The sequence below is a fragment of the Lactuca serriola genome, chromosome 7 (assembly GCF_051521515.1).
Source record: "Lactuca serriola cultivar US96UC23 chromosome 7, Lser_US96UC23_V15, whole genome shotgun sequence".
Lineage (NCBI taxonomy): Eukaryota > Viridiplantae > Streptophyta > Magnoliopsida > Asterales > Asteraceae > Lactuca > Lactuca serriola.
Window position 1 is genome coordinate 121,638,228 of NC_136414.1, and position 19,853 is coordinate 121,658,080.

General features: G+C 34.8%; 1 pseudogene across 1 annotated transcript; it reads right to left on the bottom strand.

Annotated features, from left to right (window-relative positions):
* Positions 1–943: 943 nt before the first annotated feature.
* Positions 944–2,161, bottom strand: LOC145064933 (putative BOI-related E3 ubiquitin-protein ligase 3; annotated as a pseudogene). The gene is made up of 2 exons (XR_013688151.1): positions 1,673–2,161; positions 944–1,566 (listed from the first exon to the last, which is right to left on the bottom strand). The product of XR_013688151.1 is annotated as a putative BOI-related E3 ubiquitin-protein ligase 3 (transcript).
* Positions 2,162–19,853: the final 17,692 nt, after the last annotated feature.

The window sequence follows — 19,853 nt, forward strand, 5'->3', positions numbered from 1 at the left end:
TTCGATTGACCAAACAATAGTCACTTTTTGTGATAAGCTATAGAAAAGAATGGGAAAATAAGAAAGTTAACAATATAGAATTAAGGAGATTTGAATAGTGTGAAGAATAAATAAGGATAATGGTATTTATAGTTGAAAATTGAGGGTTTAAAATTTGAAATTTTGAAGAAAAAAAACGGTTATATTTTTGAAATTAGGCATTTTTTGGAAAGAAGGTAATTTTTGAAAAAAAAAAAGATATAAGTAATAAATGAAAAAAAAATTAAAACTCTCTCATCGGTTCATCCTCGTCGAGTTGCCGAGCCGAGCTCGGAATGCCGAGGCCTCGACCCGATGTTCACTGAGCTCACCGAGTACAAGCCAAATGTCAAACCCATTAGCCTTAACAAAAAATAAGGCCGGAGGGAATGGTGCCGTACTCACTCATGAAATCACGGTGACACGTAATCGCCATCTTACCCATTACGATAAAAATGTGATTTCATACCACACACAAGGAGTGAAATGGTACCACACTTGGATATTTTTTTAATAAATAAAAGAGATCAATCAAAAAGAAATAAAAAAAAGAAATCAATCATATTGTTTGAATTAGTGTTCTTTTAAAAGGCCATACTCCCCCTCTACCACACCAAAAAAAGACATATGTTTGTGTTTATGTGGCAAAGAGAGGCGATCACCCACTCCCGGTCTAAGAAAAACAAAAGGACAACCTTAATGGGCGCACACCACTCCTATCCTTCGTGTTCAGTTCCACTCTGCACGTGTCACTTTCTTCTTTCTTCTTAATAGATAGTTAAAATCAAGACTAGCCTTTGACTATTTAATTCTCTTTATATATTTATCATAAATCATAATTTACTTTTATCCTGTCAGATTTATAATCATGGTACCAGATAGATTATTATATACAATAATTGTGATTACTAAATAAATTGAAAGATTCTAGTGCACAAATTTCGGGTTTCAATATAAGATTCGAACATAAAGAAGGTTTTAAAAGAATGGCATCAGGACATTTGAACATGAATGGTGATGTTGTTTGTGGATTTACAAATGGGGCAAATGTTGACAGAAGACGCGCACACTGTACAAAGGCAGAGATGCCTGCAGGGAAGCAACAACACACGTGACTCTATTTTCCGACAATTTTTGCACATCATCATCATCATATTACTGTTACTGCTATCCTGTTCCGCTAACGTGCGCATTTCCTCGTTGTTGCTTTCACAGCACGATTGAGCATCGTCCGCCACTTTGTCCTCACCTGCCGCCGTGTTACGGTTTCGGAAATCGTCGTTGACAACCTGCTCGAGAACTTGTTTCAAGTTACTGCGTAATGCGTTTGCTGTCGCTTCGTTTGTTTGCGCCAATTCACGCCAGATTTGATTCTCCATACACAGAGATTTGATTTTCTCTTCCAACGCCCAATTTAACTTTGCCATTTTAACAATTTCCTCTTCTTTTTCCCTCAACCTCTGCGTCATACCTTCTTCTAATGCTGGCTATGATTGTCCTTGAATTTTTCTTTCGTCTCTCTTCGATCTGCACTCTGATTTTTTCCGTCTGAATAAATTAAAAGCGGACTTTACTTTAGCAAACAATAACGTAAATTTGATTGGATGAAAATTAAGAGGAATGTTATAGAAGAGATGAGAGATATGATGATTACATGAAAAGCAAGGAATCGATCGATCTCCAGGTGCTGATGTTGGATCTGAGTCGAGATGTCTTGGCCAAGAAACGTTGAAGTTGATTGAATTACATTCTGATTCATGTTTGGAGCGTTAAAGAAGGGATACGTATCTCTAGACCGCTTTCTAGAAATCGGAAGACTGTAAGTAAGGCCGCTGTCTGCCTTGAAGAAATCAAGATTAGTCGTGGTCTCGTACATTACAGGAAGGAGAGTCTCGGTGGTGGTGCCGGAGAGAGGATGTGCGAAACCGTGGTGTAACTGAAAGTTGTAAGGGTGGTTACCAATGGAGTGGTTATCGGTGATCATCATGAATTGCATGTTGAATTGGAGATTTGGAGGTTCCAACGGCCATGAAAAGCGTATGAAGTATCAAATGCGGATGGAATGTGGAGGAAAAACAGAAATAAGTGGGTGGTGGATTTTATTGGGGTTTGGGACAGAAGATGATTTTGTTTGGTAGCATATTGATGAGATTCAGTTGCCAAATACTCTCTCTCTCTCTCTCTCTCTCTCTCTCTCTCTCTCTCTCTCTCTCTCTCTCTCTCTCTCTCTCTCTCTCTCTCTCTCTCTCTCTCTCTCTCTCTCTCTCTCTCTCTCTCTCTCTCTCTCTCTCTCTCTCTCTCTCTCTCTCTCTCTCTCTCTCTCTCTCTCTCTCTCTCTCTCTCTCTCTCTCTCTCTCTCTCTCTCCATTTTGAGCTTTCACCTCCATCCACACGTCACCTTTAACATTTTATTTTTTTCGATTATTCGTTGGCGATATTTGTATTTTGTATAAAATAAAAGTTTATAGTTATTTTATATATATATTAAATAAATAAGATATTAAGTTGATATAAATAAATTTGTAATTATTTTAAACCATATTATATATTAATAATATGCATATCATAATTATATTATTAAGGATAATTTTATATATAATTTATTCGATTTAAACTTTAAATATCATATTCATCCTTTTTAATGTTTTAAAATATCATATTTGTCAAAATCTATTTTTAAACAGTTCTTTTCATTTAATAATTTTTTTATATTTAAAAATCGTTAAAAATAAAAAAATCTAAATGGACCATAATATTCTTGTCTTTTAAATGACACATATTAATAATATCTATATCATAATTATATTATTAAGGATAATTTTATATATATCTATACTAGTTGTGAGACCCGTATATTATACGGGTTGATTAAAACAAAATGTTAAATAGAAACGATTAAATGAGAAGTTTAATTGAATTCGAAATTTGAAATAAATAAAAATTATGAGAAAAAAACATGCAAAAAATAAATAAATTAAAATTATTGTTTAGTTATCAGACCCATATACTAAACATGTTAATTATAACAAAATGTTAAACACAAAGGTTTAAACTGTAAATTTATTTGAAATTGAATTTGAAATTTAAAATTTGAAATTAATATAATTATGGTAGGTTTAATTTATGGAAACTAATTAATAATATATTAGAAATGGAAAATGAAATAAATGACAAGTGGAAAATAAATATATCTCTAAATTATGACAAAATGATATGTGGTAAATTGAATGAGAGAAGAACATGTGGCAAAATCATTTTCATTTATTAGGGTAGATTAAACATATAAAAAAAACTTAGTAGCCAACTTATTGTGCAACTAAATGATAACCTTGCATTTTTTTTCCTTTCTTTTTCTCGTTGCGTCTTTTTTTTTATTGCCTTCTTCTAGCTATATGTTTGTTGCAATTAACTATTATCAGGTAAATTTATGTTTTTGTTTGTTAAATGAATATTTAATTTTGTTATGAGAAGCAGGGATAACTTCAAAAAATTTGAGAATGAGTCTTCAAAATGAATTTGGAATCGGTTACAATCATCAAATTATTTATTGGCTTTCTTTGTAAATAAACGATTGATTCATTGAATGTATGATTACAACTAATGAACTAATATGTAATAAGAATTCTTTTTTGTTATTATTGGTTCAAAGATAAAAGTTCATTATTATTTATGTCTTATGACCCAAAGTTTAATGTTTTTTTGTGGGTGTTGTTATCCGATGCATTCTTAGAAATTTTCATCCATTGAACAACCATAAACAACTAATTATGTATTGAGATTGATATGTATTGAATAAGAGAAAAATTGACTCTGACAATTCCAATTACATGATTTCGCTTGTTTCCTTTTCTTCCTGTAGAGACGATGCAAACCAATGTTGGAAGATCATTCTCATCCAGCAGATATTACCCATGCTGACACCTCGAAATCAATATTCAAAAGCAGGGTTGCGACTCTAATAATTATTATGTTTAAGCGGATATCTTAATTTTTTATTTATAGACTTAAAAATCATGAATAAGTGTTGATTGTTTAGATTTTTGGATATTCAAAATTGATTCATAGACTAGAAATGATGGGAATATTGATTTGTTATTAAAAGACAATTATGAGTTTTCTTCTAAATTTTGTAGTTTGTCAAAAGTTGATATAAAAGATATTATATATGATGAAAATGAGTTTGATAACGATTCTGAGGATGAAGTGTCAAAATGTGTTATCGAAGATTGTGTGTTTGGAGATTCAAAAGAATACAACAAGGTTTTGAATGAAAAGGGGAAACATTATCTTGAAAAGTTCAAATATTTTCCAAATCAAATATTTTTCATAAAAGAAATTTTAAATAAGATTGATTAATGACTAATATTAATAGTCAAAGAAAACAATTTGAAAGTAACTAATGATAGTTTTTATTCAATAGAAAATATGGAATAAAACAATTGGAATGATAAACATTAAGTTTTTGTAAATAGTCGATGGAAGGAAGTAAACACAATCTTCGATCATTCAAGGACAGAAAAATCGGGTTTGGATGATTATAAGAACAAAAACACCTTCAAAAGTGATATCAAAACATGAATTAAAATCTTCAAACCTTGTGACACCTCTAAAACCTTTTGATTCGAGAAAAGTTTTTCAAAACAATAAATTTGTTCCTTTAAAACAAAATTTTCTTAATAATAAAATAATGAACTATTTTCGACATACTCAATAAGAAAAACAATCATTTTCAAACCCTAGAGTGAAATTTACTCCATAAAGTCTAAATTTTCCAAATCCAAAATTAAACCAGATTGCAAAAGTGACATACTTGAAAGGAGCAAATGAAGTCAAAACTTTGAATAATTAGTTGGATAAGAAATGTTCATTTTTCAAAACTAAATCTATTTCAAATGATAAAATGAAAGAAGCTTATGAGAAATATTTTTCTGAATCTACACAACGAAGTATATCTATTAAAAGAAAAAACTTCAAAAGTTAAGAAATAGATTCCAATGAAATCAAATTTCGAGAAAGAACAATTTAAAAAAAAAAATTAAATTTTTTTATCGAAGAAATATGACCATTATCCATAAAGATTTGAATTATCTTTGATTAATCATACAAGACTGAAAGAAGTTAAAAATTGGATATATAATTTTGTAACGTCCCGAAAATCCAAGGTAAAATTTTCATTTTATAAAAAATAAATAATCATACAACGAGTTGTTCCAAAACCGATCAAAGTGAATATATTATTAAAACATCAGAGAAATATCATTAATTGTCAATACATAAAAACTTTGGGGGATACTGTACAGTCACGCTGAACCCTTCCCTTTTGAACCAAAAGTAGCTGAAACCATAAATATGAAACCGTAATCACAAAGCTTATACCACACACACACACACACACACATATATATATATATATATATATATATATATATACATATATAACAACACGTGGCTGTGTCGGGTCCGTATAAACCCTATGTCCATAATGACACTATATAACAACTTATAGTTGTGTCAGGTCCGAATCAACCCTGAGTCAGTAATGACTCCGAGACCATATAACACAGTATATAAATCATTCAAGCATATAAGCATGATTCACAAAGACAACAAGCACGTACATGCATATCAGCAAGTGTCACAAAGACAACAATCATCCTACAAACATAATCCAGTGGGCCGACATTAGTGTCTTCGACCCACAAGTATAGGGAAGAGACTCACCTCATAGTATGAAAGAATAGCTACATTGATCACTGCTCTAAAAGCAGTCTCTACCGGTCACCTATACAATTTGTTGGATTGGGTGTCTAAGATCATAACTATAATTGGTATGTACTTGACCTGAGAGTAGAATGGTCCATTTCGGGTTGCCTTCACCAGAACAATTTGATAGGATAAATATTTAAGAAAGAGGTTATTTGTGATTTATTAATATATTATATATATATATATATAATATATTAATTGAGAAATCATATTATTTAATTAGTATTGATCAAGAATTAATTTGGAATTAATTTAGTGATCAAAAGAGACTAATTAAATTAATGGGGACTGATTATGTAAATCAGTGATACATATGGTTTGGGCTATTGATACATATGTGGACTGATTAAGAGTTTGCATATGACTTTTGGAATTCTACAGTATATATGTATTCCTTAAACCCTAAAATCAGGACTTGGGTATTCCATGAAAGTATAGTCGATTTTTGGTGTGCCTAACCTATCTCTCATTATCCTCCACTTGTTCATGGTTTTTGTGACTTGTTTGAAGCATCACACTTGGGGTGCTAAGCTCTTGAAAGGCCAAAACTCCACAAGCGAAGGGCCACAGACTAACTATACTTGTCAACTTGGTTGGGGGTACTCCTTGCGCCGGCGAGAAGGTCTGGTAATCCACACATGTCCGAGCTAGTTCGACGGCATCTCGATGTATGTCCGGCTAGTAGATCCTCATGTGTAGTACTTTGTTGCAATATTAAAGTTGTATGCTAGTTATAGGTTTCATGCTTTGGATGATTTTGTTGCATGTATAACTAGATAAAACTTAGATCCAAAGCATTAGGGTTGTATGTGTACCATAGTAGTGTTATAGTACATAAAGACCAACAGTGGTATCAAAGCCATCAATGTTTTCTGTTATATAGATGCATTGTTTAATTGTTCAAAGCTAAAAAAATGGAAATCTGCCTTCTGTCAGGGTGAACTCAACGAGTTCATGATGAACTCGACGAGTTCAATAGTCTGTTGGCAGATTTTTGGGTTTTTTGGCCAGAAATGGATTAGGATCATTACCATTAACTTTTTATATCATAAAATCTGTTTTTTTATATGGTAGTGATCAACCTCATCCAATTAAAAGATAAATGTCAAATGTTAAGATAATTACAAATTATATGATAAGCTAATTATTTGTATTATTTGATTTATCTACATGAATTGTAATTAGGTCAAATTGGTAAAAGATAATATGATTATTTTATTGGTTAAAATATGATATAAATGTTTTTGAAGAGTTACAAAACTTGCCATCAAGTTTTGGAACTCAAAAAGATTTTTTAAAGAGTTACAAAATTTGCCATCAAGTTTGGAATTCTAAAGGTTTTCAGAGTTACAAAACGTGTCCTCAAGTTTTGCAAATTAAAAAGTCTCATTTATGAAACATTCTAAAAAGAAACTAGTATTTTGAAAAGGTGCAACTCTTGGGTTCATAACTTAAAAAAATTAATTAAATAGTTTTGATTTTGAATTTTGTATTTAGAGCCTTGATGTTTCCTTTAATAGTTCAAATTACACTCTTATGGACTTTATTAAATTGATTAAATATTTAATTAAAAGATAAAGTTAGTAAATCCATAACCATATGGTTTAAAGTTAATTAAATTAAAAGTTTAATTTATTAATACATTAAACCACATAGTATTTTAAATGTTTAAAATACACCCTTATACTATATAAAATTAAAAGTTTAATATATTATATATGTATAAGTAAAAAGTTACTCTTACCGTTAGTAGGCCTCATTCACGAAGTTGGTCTATACGGGTTGTTTAAGGAAGCAGCCTGTAATATGACCGCCATTGGGTATCCACTCTTACCCACCGCACCCTTGACCAGTGGAGGGTCGTTAGCCGAATGGGTTTGATAGGAAACTTAAATCCTCATTAAAAGTATAATGAAATACAAAGTAACTAAACTTTTTATAAATTCCAAATCTTAGTTACTTTAGAAAAAATGTGAATTTGATGCTAACCCATGAAATTGCACATTGCAGTTTATTGGTCAGCTAGTGGAGCGTTTGTGGTTAACCAGCACACTAATGTGGACTAATGAAGGATGGCAATGGGTTTCTCGTAAATTATCATTGATTAATGGAGCGTGTGTGGTTAACCGGGACATTGATTATGTGATTAATGACATTGAGAGTATCAAGCTAATTTGCATGGTTATTCACACCTTGTTTGTGATCCTTGGTATCCTAATCACAGACTTGAAGGGCATAATCGAGATTAAACATGCCATTGAAATTTCGATGAATCTCAAAAGAATCTAGGAATTTCAATTCATTTAAAACCTAATATTCATTTTCGTTTTTCATGGTGGAAATTGGTAAATCGCCATTTACCTACCTTCAAATATTTCGCAATTGGATTACGGCATCCCTCTTTTGAATTGTAGAATATTGTGTTGGGTCCTAGCCTTAATATTTCATTTGGGGTTATATTAAGGACTTAAATCAATTAAATAGAATTTCTCCTTTGTAGATGTCTAGTTCTGACAACTATGATCTTCCAAAATCTTTTGGAAAAAGCTTTCCTCATGATGTAACATCCCAAAATTCAACGCCAAAATTTTCATTTTAAATGAGTTATTACATAAATTCAAAAGTGTTAATAATCAAAATATGATATCATGAAACCATATCAGAGTATAATCCTATGGATCTCGTGTGCGGAAAACATAGTGTGATGCACTGCGACCAAGCTAACTCCTTTCCTTTGAAAACAAAGCACCTGAAACCAAAACTATAAATCGTAAGCATGAAGCTTAGTGAGTTCCACCATCATACCACATACCACACAATACCATCAGTATCTTTCAACTGGTAACTGCCATCGGTATCTTTCAACCGGTAACCGGGGACTATTTCACCCCTACCACTATCACATAATAATATATCATAAACATATTGATCACGTACTAACATCATAAACATGCCAATCATACTAACATATCATAAACAAACAGATAAGAATTGCATAGGTTCTGTGTACCCCTTCGGTATCTTTCAAATGCTAACTGCCATCAGTATCTTTCAACCGGTATTTGTCATCGGTATCTTTCAACCGGTATCTGCCATCGGTATCTTTCAACCGGTATCCGCCATCAGTACCGGGGGCTATTTTACCCCTACCACTATCATATAATAACATGATATAATCATACAGTCAGGCATATCTGGGGTACTGACCTTCCCTTCGATCCTAACGACCGAGTCAGGGAAGAACTATTCCCTGCTACTACCACTGACACACGTATCATATCACATAAGCATATCTCATAAGCATATCACATCAGCATACCAAGATAATTATCACAAAGACAATTATCTACCAACTACCTATGTTGGTGGGCCGACATTGTGGCCTTAGACCCACCCCTACTGGAAGGTAACTCACCTCACACTGCTGAAGTCCCGTAGACTCAACCCCACACTGCTGAAGTCCCGTAGACTCAACCCCAACTGCTGGATAACAGAATCCCGAACTGTCAATACTAAAATAACACCCAATTAATAATTGGGTTCCATTACATAATAATAAGTATATACTTTGGGTAATTACTACCTTACCCCTAGCTTGGCTTATTCAAGCCCAAGACCCAATCCATAGGCCCAAAGTCAATTAGAAATCAAAGCTTAACATATGGCCCAATTTTCCAAATTGGGCCCAAGCCTATACATGGTCTTATTCTAAGGCCCATCCTCGTAGAATCATTAAGGCCCAAACTGTGGCCCAACTATGGCCCAATTTTCCAAATTGGGCCTAAATCCCTTACATGGGACTTACCCTAGGCCCATTAAATTATTTTAGTCCATATAATTATTCTTGGATGGCCCATTAATAATCCAATGATCAAGGCCCAATAAAAAGGCCCAACAATAAACCCAAGTGAAGTTAGGGTTTCACATAAAATGCCGATTAGGGTTAAGTTTCCTACTTAACCCATTAAGGAATTATTCCTCTAAGGACTTAATCCATTAAGTCCAATATCGCTTAGATTAATCTCGCCAATGTTTATTATTTAATATTCCAAGTCAATAATAAGTCATGTGTGTTCGATTAATTCCCCAAAATTAGGGGTTTGATGGCATTAGGGTTTTCCAAATCCTAATTTGGGTTTCCAACCCAAATACTAGCCCATGTATTAATTTGTTGGGCTTTTAGATCAATTAGGGCATAATTGGGACTATTAAGCCCACTAAAATATTATTAAGCCCATTAGGGTTTTATTGGGTCCATTAGAGTCCATTAAGCTTCATTGGGCCCATTTGAGCTTCTTTGGGTCCATTAGGGTTTCAAGCATCCCAAACGAATCAACACCACGAGGCAAAGCACACCGCCACCCGACACGACGGCCGGTGGCGGCAGCCACCACCCTAGGGTGGTGGTTTCTAATTTCTTTCCATTATTTCGCTTTTGAGTTACAATTACAACGGAAATACCAAAGCAACAGACACACACTAACTAAGCTAAACATACACACACAAACCACTTTTATGTGGTCGGCGGCAGCCACCACCTTGTGGTGTTGGTGATGCCTTTTCCGACCAAATAAACACCCACACACATGCTTTCTTGAAAACGGATCCTTCCATCGATCTATCGGCGTACGACGGCGGCAGTAGGCAGCGTATTGCGATGACAGCCACCATGGCTAGCTGCCATGGTGGTTCTCTACGACCCTACTCGACAGGACTTCCCCCACATCGCACCCACGTCGCACATGATCCTTGAACCAAACCATCACCCACCGGGGATAATAGGAAACGCCATGAGTTCCTCTACCCATAAGGCGGCAGGCGACAAGATGAATAGAAGAACAACAACAACAATAGCAGTGATTTGGAACAGTTACAACAACCATGGTGGTTGATTTGTGATCTCATCAACAACGATGGCACCGGAAGAAAGCAAGATTGAGACTTCGTCGATCATTACACCCACCGGCGGCGAAAGTTAAGGTTGCTTGGCAGTTGGCTCGCGACTCCAACCATGGCTACAAGGCAGCCGATCGGTCCTTGGCATGCTTCAGGTTCGTCGACACCCGTCAGGGGGAAACATCTCTGGTGGCACACAACTTGGTCGAGGGGAGGTGTGGCAGCGCCGACTAAGGGTTCATAAGGATGGCGGTTGGTGAAGAAACGATTAGGGTTAGGGTTTTGGGAGGCCAGTGCATGGTGATGGGTTAAATACCCGCATCCCATATAAACTTTCTACAGATTTGTCACAGCCAGCCTCTCCTTACCATATCTTTTCCAAACTAAGCCCAAATTTTACCTTTTCTACCCCAGCTTAGGAAATTCCTTTCAAATTTGATACCTGATTTACCAAACTGCCCTTAGGCCTCCAAAATCTCTTCAATGAAGTCCCAATAATTACCCTTTAGTCTCTGCCTTCCATAAGACTTACAAATTAAGTCCGGATTTTACACTTTTAACCCCCAGACTCTTAAAGCGTGGCAATTAGCTCTACGAGACCATCATTTGATATATATAGTTATTTATTGTAGGGCTTCTATTCATTCATTAATTTATTTATTTAACTAATAAATAAATGGGTGTTACATATGAAGATGATGTTCCACGATTGGATCGTGGAAATGAAAATCACGCTTCACTTCCTCCACCTCCTCTAATAGTTCTCCATAACCCACATGTTCGTCGACTTGAAAAGTTCAAGGTCACTCAAACCCTATTGGCAAGCAAACACCAAGATGGAAGGTTTGTGTGTGCACATGTCTTAGAGATGAAGTCACACATTGACAGGTTGGGGATGTTGGGAGTCGATGTCTCGAGGAAGTTGGTTGTTGACTTGGTTCTTCAATCACTTCCTAAGTCATATAGTGAGTTCATTAGAGATTACTATATGACAGACCACAACGTGACCCTTATCAATCTTATCTATTTGCTAATTGCTGCTAAATCAGCAATGATTTGGTGCACTGGTAATGCAAATTTGAATGGAAGATCTACTTCCCAAACATCCATGGACATTGACAATTGAAACATTGGAAGCCTAGAAAATATTTCTCTTCCCAAAGGAAAGGGAAAGGCCAAGTCCGAGATTGTCCCGTGTGCCATTCCGAAAGAGTCTGTTTGCTTCTATTGCCAAGAGAAGGGGCATTGGTTGCGAAGCTGCCTTATCTACCTGAAGTATCATAAGGATTGTAAAGTCAGAGTTTATGACTCTGCTTCAGGAAAGTCCACTATCTAACTTTATTAAGTTCCTATTTGTAGACTCTTAATACATGATGTGATGAGATCACATTTTCATGTTTTGTAGGTTCGAAGAAGAGAAAGGGAGCTTAAAGGAAGAGTGAGTTGAGTCTGATCGTGAAGAGATGGATTTCAATCACATGGTTCGATGATCGGATTTTTCAGCTGCTACTTAAGAGTTATGATAGACTTCTTAGAAATATGTAGTGACATAGTTTTCATTTGTGATTAAATTGTAAGGACAGGTTTTTCCGTAATTTTTATAAATAAAGAAACTTTTTAATTTTATCTTATTTTATATTTCCTTAAAATGGCATTTGTGAAAATTGATGTTTGTATGTATGTATTCTTTAGCAATAAAATGGATTTGATTCTATCGTTTTTGGTAGTGTCAGAAATTTACCAAATAAGGAAAGACTCTCATCGCCCAAGTTTCAATTGGACAAAAACTTGGAGTCATGCAACTCGTATTGTGTGATGAGTGAGAACCTTCGTCTTTGGGAAATTCAGACTAATTCCTTGTTCACATATGGATGTGAGTCAAGTGAAGGACTAGGGGATCTAGTACACTTTGTTGTGCACTGGCCAGGTCCACCACAAAGATCGATAAGACTATTCGTCATGATTTACTAAAAGTTTAGTAAATATAGTTATGATTACAAGTTTAAGTGTAATTCTGAAACATTGAAAAAGTTTCAAGGTATAGCAGAACGAATAAGAAGAATCAAATTAGGCAGAAAGATACAAAGTTGCTCCAATCTGAAAGGAAAGGAGAGTACTTTAGTATCATGTTTTAGGATCATCTTAATGGTTATGAAAACCATATCACAATTGATCCTCTAAGGACACCTTAGTGCATTTGTATGGCTAAGAAGAGGAATCTGGAATTGTTCAAATGGTTATACTAGTGGGAGCATAAATGTTATGCTAGTAACAAATTAATTTTTATGCTAGTGGGAGCATAATTATTATGGTAAGTGTTGCGAGTTAGCAATACTATTTATAGGAAACAAACTTCTAATTTGCAAAGTTGCAAAGGTTGAAAAGTTGTTTCGCTATAGTAAGGGAGAGGGTACTTATACTTTATTTCGAATCTAAAAGTTAAGATTGAAGTATTAATCAAACTTGGTCATGGATATATATAAATACCATGTTGAAATATTTCAACATTGGAAATTCTATATATGGAAATATTATAGCAAAAGACTGGTCAAGTGTCATGTCTTTATGTAAGACATTATGAATCATGTCCCATATGCTTCAAATATAGGACCGATTGAATATGCGATAATATTCACGTGTTTTAATTTTCCAAATGCCTAGGGAATTAAGAAGGAAAAGGACTAGAATCGAATATGACTAAAGTGGTAGAACAACTGTCAAAGACAATCTAAGGTTCGCTAATTATTGGTTGCTTAATGACAGTTGCAAGTATAGTAATGGATGGACCATATTGACATTATTATGAATAGACAAAATTCTATTAATAATGCATTGTCATATGGAAAATATGGAAATATTTTCATAATGGAAGTTGGATATTAAGAATCTATGTGTAGGTTATATACCTTTATGCAAGAAGGATGTTCAAAGGAATTTACTTTGAATTTGAGACTTCGCTTCCTTGGAATTGTTTTGTTATCAATCTCTAGTGGAAAGTTTTGTAATATCGTTGGAAAGTTCTTTGTGACTTTGGTACCTTGACATTACAAAAGATACATTGCATGATAATATAGAATCTAACACATTCTTATAGTGGCAAGAATTAGGTATTCTTACACCAAGTGAAAAGGATTTGGAATTATGAAATGAGCATCATTGAAATGTTTTGAATTGATCTATTTCACAAAGTAAGGACCATATATAAACATAGTGTGCATGCTTGGAGCATGGGATAACTATTGTTTTAATTCAAGTATTAAGTTGATTAATCGAAACGTTATAAAATGAATAATGTGTAATCAATATGGTGATTAAATAAAAGATGTTTTATTTATATTCAAAAGTTTTGAGACAATATTGAATTCGATTATTCTTGTGTTTCACTATGCATGTTTTGACTTCCCGAATAATAAGATTATTCAAACTATCCACAGTCGATTATACTTTGGAAGTAGGTAATGAGGTAAGACTATCATGAATCCGTCTGTAGATTGTCTAAAGTGTTTAGACATAACACAAGTTTGTTGTAGTGTTCATGAGTACTCCTGTAATAAGATTTGAGTATTGGGTTAAACCCACGCTCATCTGAATCAATTCATGGATTTTATCACGAGTGATTAGTGAGACGATAATATCTTATGTTCTTGAAACGGAGACATATTGTTGCAATTTACAAGTCGATTGCACATTGATGATGTGTAAACGCACCAGTAACTTGGTGTTATAAAACACATTATTGTGTGTGATTTGATGAGTAAATAGAGCAAGCATATGAGTCGAAGTTTATCTATTCCTTTTACCCTAAGAGGGATAAAAGCAATATATGTGGGCCCCTCGATGATTTAGTGATGACACCCTAAGCACTTGGCCAAGCCTGGACTGATTTGATTTTTACAATTAGTCATTCGTCATAAATCGGAAGTCGGGAAACAACACATGAACAGAGAGAATGATTATAATCCATGTTTCAGCTCATACGATATCTTGTAGAACGGAGGAATATTTGATCCCTTATCTAATGGACGTGTCAGAGTTCGACAGTGGCTTTTTGAGAGCTACAATTGCTAGACAGTTTTTTAAGTTGTATATTCAGTTATAGTTATTAGACTTATCCAAGTAGGAGATTGTTGGATTAGCTGTCTAAGCCCATAACTATAATTGGTATGTACTTGACCCGAGAGTAGCATGGTCCATTTCGGGTTGCCTTCACAAGAACAATTTGATAGGATGGATATTAGAGAAAGAGGTTATTTGTGATTTATTAATATATTATAAGTATAATATATTAATTGAGAAATCATATTATTTAATTAGTATTGATCAAGAATTAATTTGGAATTAATTTAGTGATCAAAAGAGACTAATTAAATTAACGGGGACTAATTATGTAAATCAGTGATACATATGGTTTGGGCTATTGATCCATGATGGACTAAGTTTGTATGGGAGTCCATGAATAGTTAGTCCATATGAGTTATTGGATCATAAGCCTAAGTGTAAGAATTAGTGTTTGCATATGACTCTAGGAATTTTACACTATATATGTACTCCTTAAACCCTAAAATCGGGACTTGGGTATTCCATGAAGAGTATAGCCGATTTTTAGTGTGCCTAGCCTCTCTCTCTCTCTCTCATTATCCTCCACTTGCTTATTGTGTTTGTGACTTGTTTGAGGCATCACACATGGGGTGCTAAGCTCTTGAAAGGCCAAAACTCCACAAGCTACAACAAAGAGGTAATAACTTAACTTGTTTTTATGTTACAATATTAAATTTGTATGCTAGTTATAGGTTTCATGCTTTGGATGATTTTGTTGCATGTATAACTAGAGAAAACTTAGATCTAAAGCATTAGGGTTATATGTGCACCATAGGAGTGTTATAGTACATAAAGACCAACACAATTAATAGGAACCCAAATTTTAAACTATAAATCAAATTACCCAAAAGGCCCTTAGGTAAAACTTGGTCAACCCGGATCAAAGTCAAAGTCAACAGTCAAGGTCCAAAAGTCAATATTTCTTCCCTGCAGAGTACACCCTACGTACCAAGAGAGTACACCCAGCATACTCTGATGTTGACTAAAAGCGAGGTGTTGACCGTGTACACTGAACGTACCACCAGGTACGCCCAACATACACAACCCAATCTTAAACTCCATTAAGCCCTTATGTCCAAAACTCAGATCCAAGCCCAATATGTTGTCCTAAGTGATAAAGTTTCCAACATTATGACTTTGTATGGTTATAAAGTGCTTAATGTCCAAAACCCTAAGTTCTTAACCCAATAAGACATCACAACTCTTTTATTGAAGGGCTATAAGGGTTAACATCACATTTTTATGGTTCATAATAGCTCTATAATGAATAAAGTTTCCAACTTTATCCATTAGAATGGTCCCAACAAAAAAGATCAAGTCTTTAAATCTCAAAGGGGCCCAAAAGTGTATCTTTTTGAACTTAATCCATTAAGTCCAAGTCTCCAACCTTTAGACCTGAATCAAAATGATGTTTAGATGGATAAAGTTTCCAACTTTAACCATAACAAGGTCATAAACTTTCAAGATCTAAAATTTATGCACTTAAAGTGACCAAAAGCTTATAACACCCAAAACTAGAACAAATTCTTGGTCCTAAGTTAATTGTCTTGACAAGAACACGATTAAGAGCAAGCAACGAAGTTCTTAACATCAATCAAGAATTTTTCATGTTTCATGTTTTCATTTTGAAAATCGAACCAAAGATTGTTAAGGTTGTATCAGAACACCCTGATTGGGTTATTGCTATGCAAGTTAACTGGCTCAATTCGACAGAAAAAAAGTGTAGAGGTTAATTCCTAAACCTAAAAAAAATTTGGTTGTTGGACTTAAATAGGTTTTAAAAAATAAGGTTGATAAAGAAGGACATGTTATTCGTAATAAGCAAGACTTTTTGTTAAAGGGTATTGTCAATGGGAAGGTATTGATTATGATGAAAATTTAGCTCATGTCGTGAGACTCAAAGCTGTTCAGATTTTTCTTGCTTATGTAGCTCATAAGAACTTCAATGTTTATCAAATGGATGTAAAGTGTACTTTTCTAAATGGAGTACTCGAAGAAACAGTGTGTATGGAACAACCACCTGGTTTTGCAAATGATAAGTTTCCTAATTATTTTTATATTCTCGATAAATTTGTTTATGGATTAAAACAAGAAACAAGGGCATGATATGCAGGTTTAACCAACTTTTTTAAAATATATAAATTTAATGAATGATCAGGTGATCCTACTTTATTTCGAAAGAAAGTGGGGGATCATTTAATGCTTGTTCAAATTTATGTCGATGATATTATTTTTGCTTCTACTGGACCTGCTTTATCGAAGGAATTTGAGGATTTAATGTGCAATCAATTTGAAATGAGCATGATGGGGAAGATCAACTACTTCTTGGGGTTAAATATTCGACATAGTAGCGAAGGGATTTATATTAAACACAAATATTGTAACCCTTGGATGTTGGTATGTTCTTATTTTCCCTTTATGATAAAATTGTTGCAATAATGTTCCTTAGAGTAGTTCGTCGGGCGTACCACATGGTACGCTTAGCGTACTAGCTGGAAGCTAGTATGTGGGGCGTACCACATGGTACGCTTAGCGTACTAAAGGGTGCTGGTCACAAATGCGAGATCTCGTACGCTGGGCGTACGAGGGTTATGCATACCCAGAGTTTAAGAAACCCTAATTTTAGGGTGTTGTACCCTATATAAAGACCTTAAGTCCCTAAGGCTGGCCTCTTTACCAGCCCCATATCTTTTAAACTCTAATATCAACCTTAAGCCTCCATTCTTGGGTCTTTGAGCCTTTGAGAAGGAATTAGTGCTTATTTTTCTCATCTTGAAGGATTTGAAGAAAGGTGAAGGTGCTTTGCTTGGTGGGAGGTTTAGAGATCCAGAATCATCACTCATTTTGCAAGCTTCTATAGGTATCAAGTTCAAACCTTGTCTTTTCCATGTTTAGATATCTTTATGACTTAGTTTTTATGCTTTTGGTACCTTTTTTTGGGTTGGTTTGATGAGTTAGGACGTTTGAAGGGCTTATTCCTTTAGATCTGAGCTTATTTGGAGTTTCTTATACATAAAGGTGCAAATTTTATGGGGTTTTTTGAGCTCATGCATGCAATAAGTCATCCATTAAGTCCTTTTGAGCTTTAAGAGCTTCATTTAGCCATACATGAATGTAAAGTTAGCAACTTTACGTGATAATCCAGCTTAAGGAAGTCAACTCTACGTTTTAGAGCAATGTCTTAATGGATTAAGGGTTGAAAATGGAAGATGGCTGAATGGGGAATTACATTGGGCGTACAAGCCAGTACATGCTGCGTACAAGCCCTAAAGCGTGTATGCTTAGCGTACGGCTAAGTACGCCCCGCGTACTCAGTTAGTGGGCTTTAGACATTTTAGGATTCGGTTTGGGCCATTCTTTTGGGCTTAGATGCTTGGGGATTTGTTGGGCCATCTGAATACAAGTGTCTTGGACTAAGAATATTTTTGGTCCTTGAGGTAAGGCCCATGTAAGAGTTTGGACCCAATTTCAAAAATTGGGCCATGAATGGGCCTTGGATGATTATTTTGGTAAATAGGCCTTTGGATTGTAGGTTTCGGTCTTAGTCTTGGACCAAACAAGGTAAGGGGTAAAATGGTCTTTTTACCCTATTTAGGGACTGTTGGTTATGGATTTGAAATCCAAATATTTGTGGGACGTTATTTGGTATTGATAGCTCGAGGATTTTTCGGACCAGCAGCCATAAATCTTTTGGTTTGATTCAATTGTTGTAGGTGAGTCTCTCACTATACCAATGCATCGAAGGCACCAATGTCGGCCCATTACTTGACATCAGGAAATGATAGTTGTTTATATGTTTACTTGTCTAAAGACCCGGGGGTAGCCTGTGACACTTATATGGAAGACCATGGGGGTAGCCTATGGCATGGAAGACCATGGGGGTAGCCCATGACACTTGGATATTAGACCACCAGGGTAGCCCATGACATTCCATAGGAAAGACCACGGGGGTAGCCCATGGAAATCTTATGTATGTTGCATGGTATTTTGTGATTGTATGTTATGTGGTATTTTGGGAACTCATTAAGCTTTTGCTTACAGTTTGATATATGATTTCAGGTACTTTCAATACTAAAGGGAAGGGCCGACTTGATGGCGCAACATTTACTCTCCACTATTTTCTGCAATTATTGATATTATTACTTTGATAATTGAACATGTTTAAGGTGTAATGGATTTTGGACACAATTTATGGATTTAAATTCCTTTTTGAAAGTGAAAAGTTTTATTTGGATTTTGGGTTGTTACAAATATTACACAAAGAACTTACTTGAACGATTTGGCTTGATGCAATGCACAGATGCAAAAGTACCAATGGCATTTGGCACGAGATTAAGTCCATCACTAGATAAACCAGCTGATGATCTTAAAACATATCGAAGCATGATTGGTTCATTATTATATCAGACATAAAGTAGACTTGGTATCATGTTTTTTGTGTGTAATTGTGTTGGGTGTCAAGTTAATCCAAGGGAACCACATCTTACTTCTGTGAAGAATATCTTTCAATATCTTCATTAAACTCCTATAGTTGGTATTTGGTATCCTGCTCACAATGGTTTTTTGTTCAAGCTTATTTAGATGTTGATTTGGTTGATTGTCAACTTGATCACAAGAGTACATGTAACACCCCGTTTACTTAAATAAATTAGTAAAATGTGAGTCCCGGACTAATTTGTGAAGAATTTTAGAAGTCAGGGGTTAAAGGAGTAAGTTTGGGATTAAATTGAATAGAATTTCGGAGGTCAGGGTGTGTTTGGTAATTTATGGACTTAAATTGAAAAGATTTGAAGGCTGAAGGGTTTATTGATAATTTAGGGATCTATTATGAAAGAAATTTATGGGATCAGGGCTTAAAATGTAAGTTTTGGATTCAGTTTGTAAAGATTCTGAAGGTAGGGTTAAAAGTGTAAAATATGAACTTATTTTGAAAGAAAAGAGGGAAAGGAGGGGCCGATTATGTCATTATGGATAGGAGTTTAGAGGGCCACCGGGTATATAACGCTTGCGGGAACCCTAACCCAAACGACAGAGTTCAGCCGCCATGTGTGGAGTTAGCCGCCCCCTCCATTCGT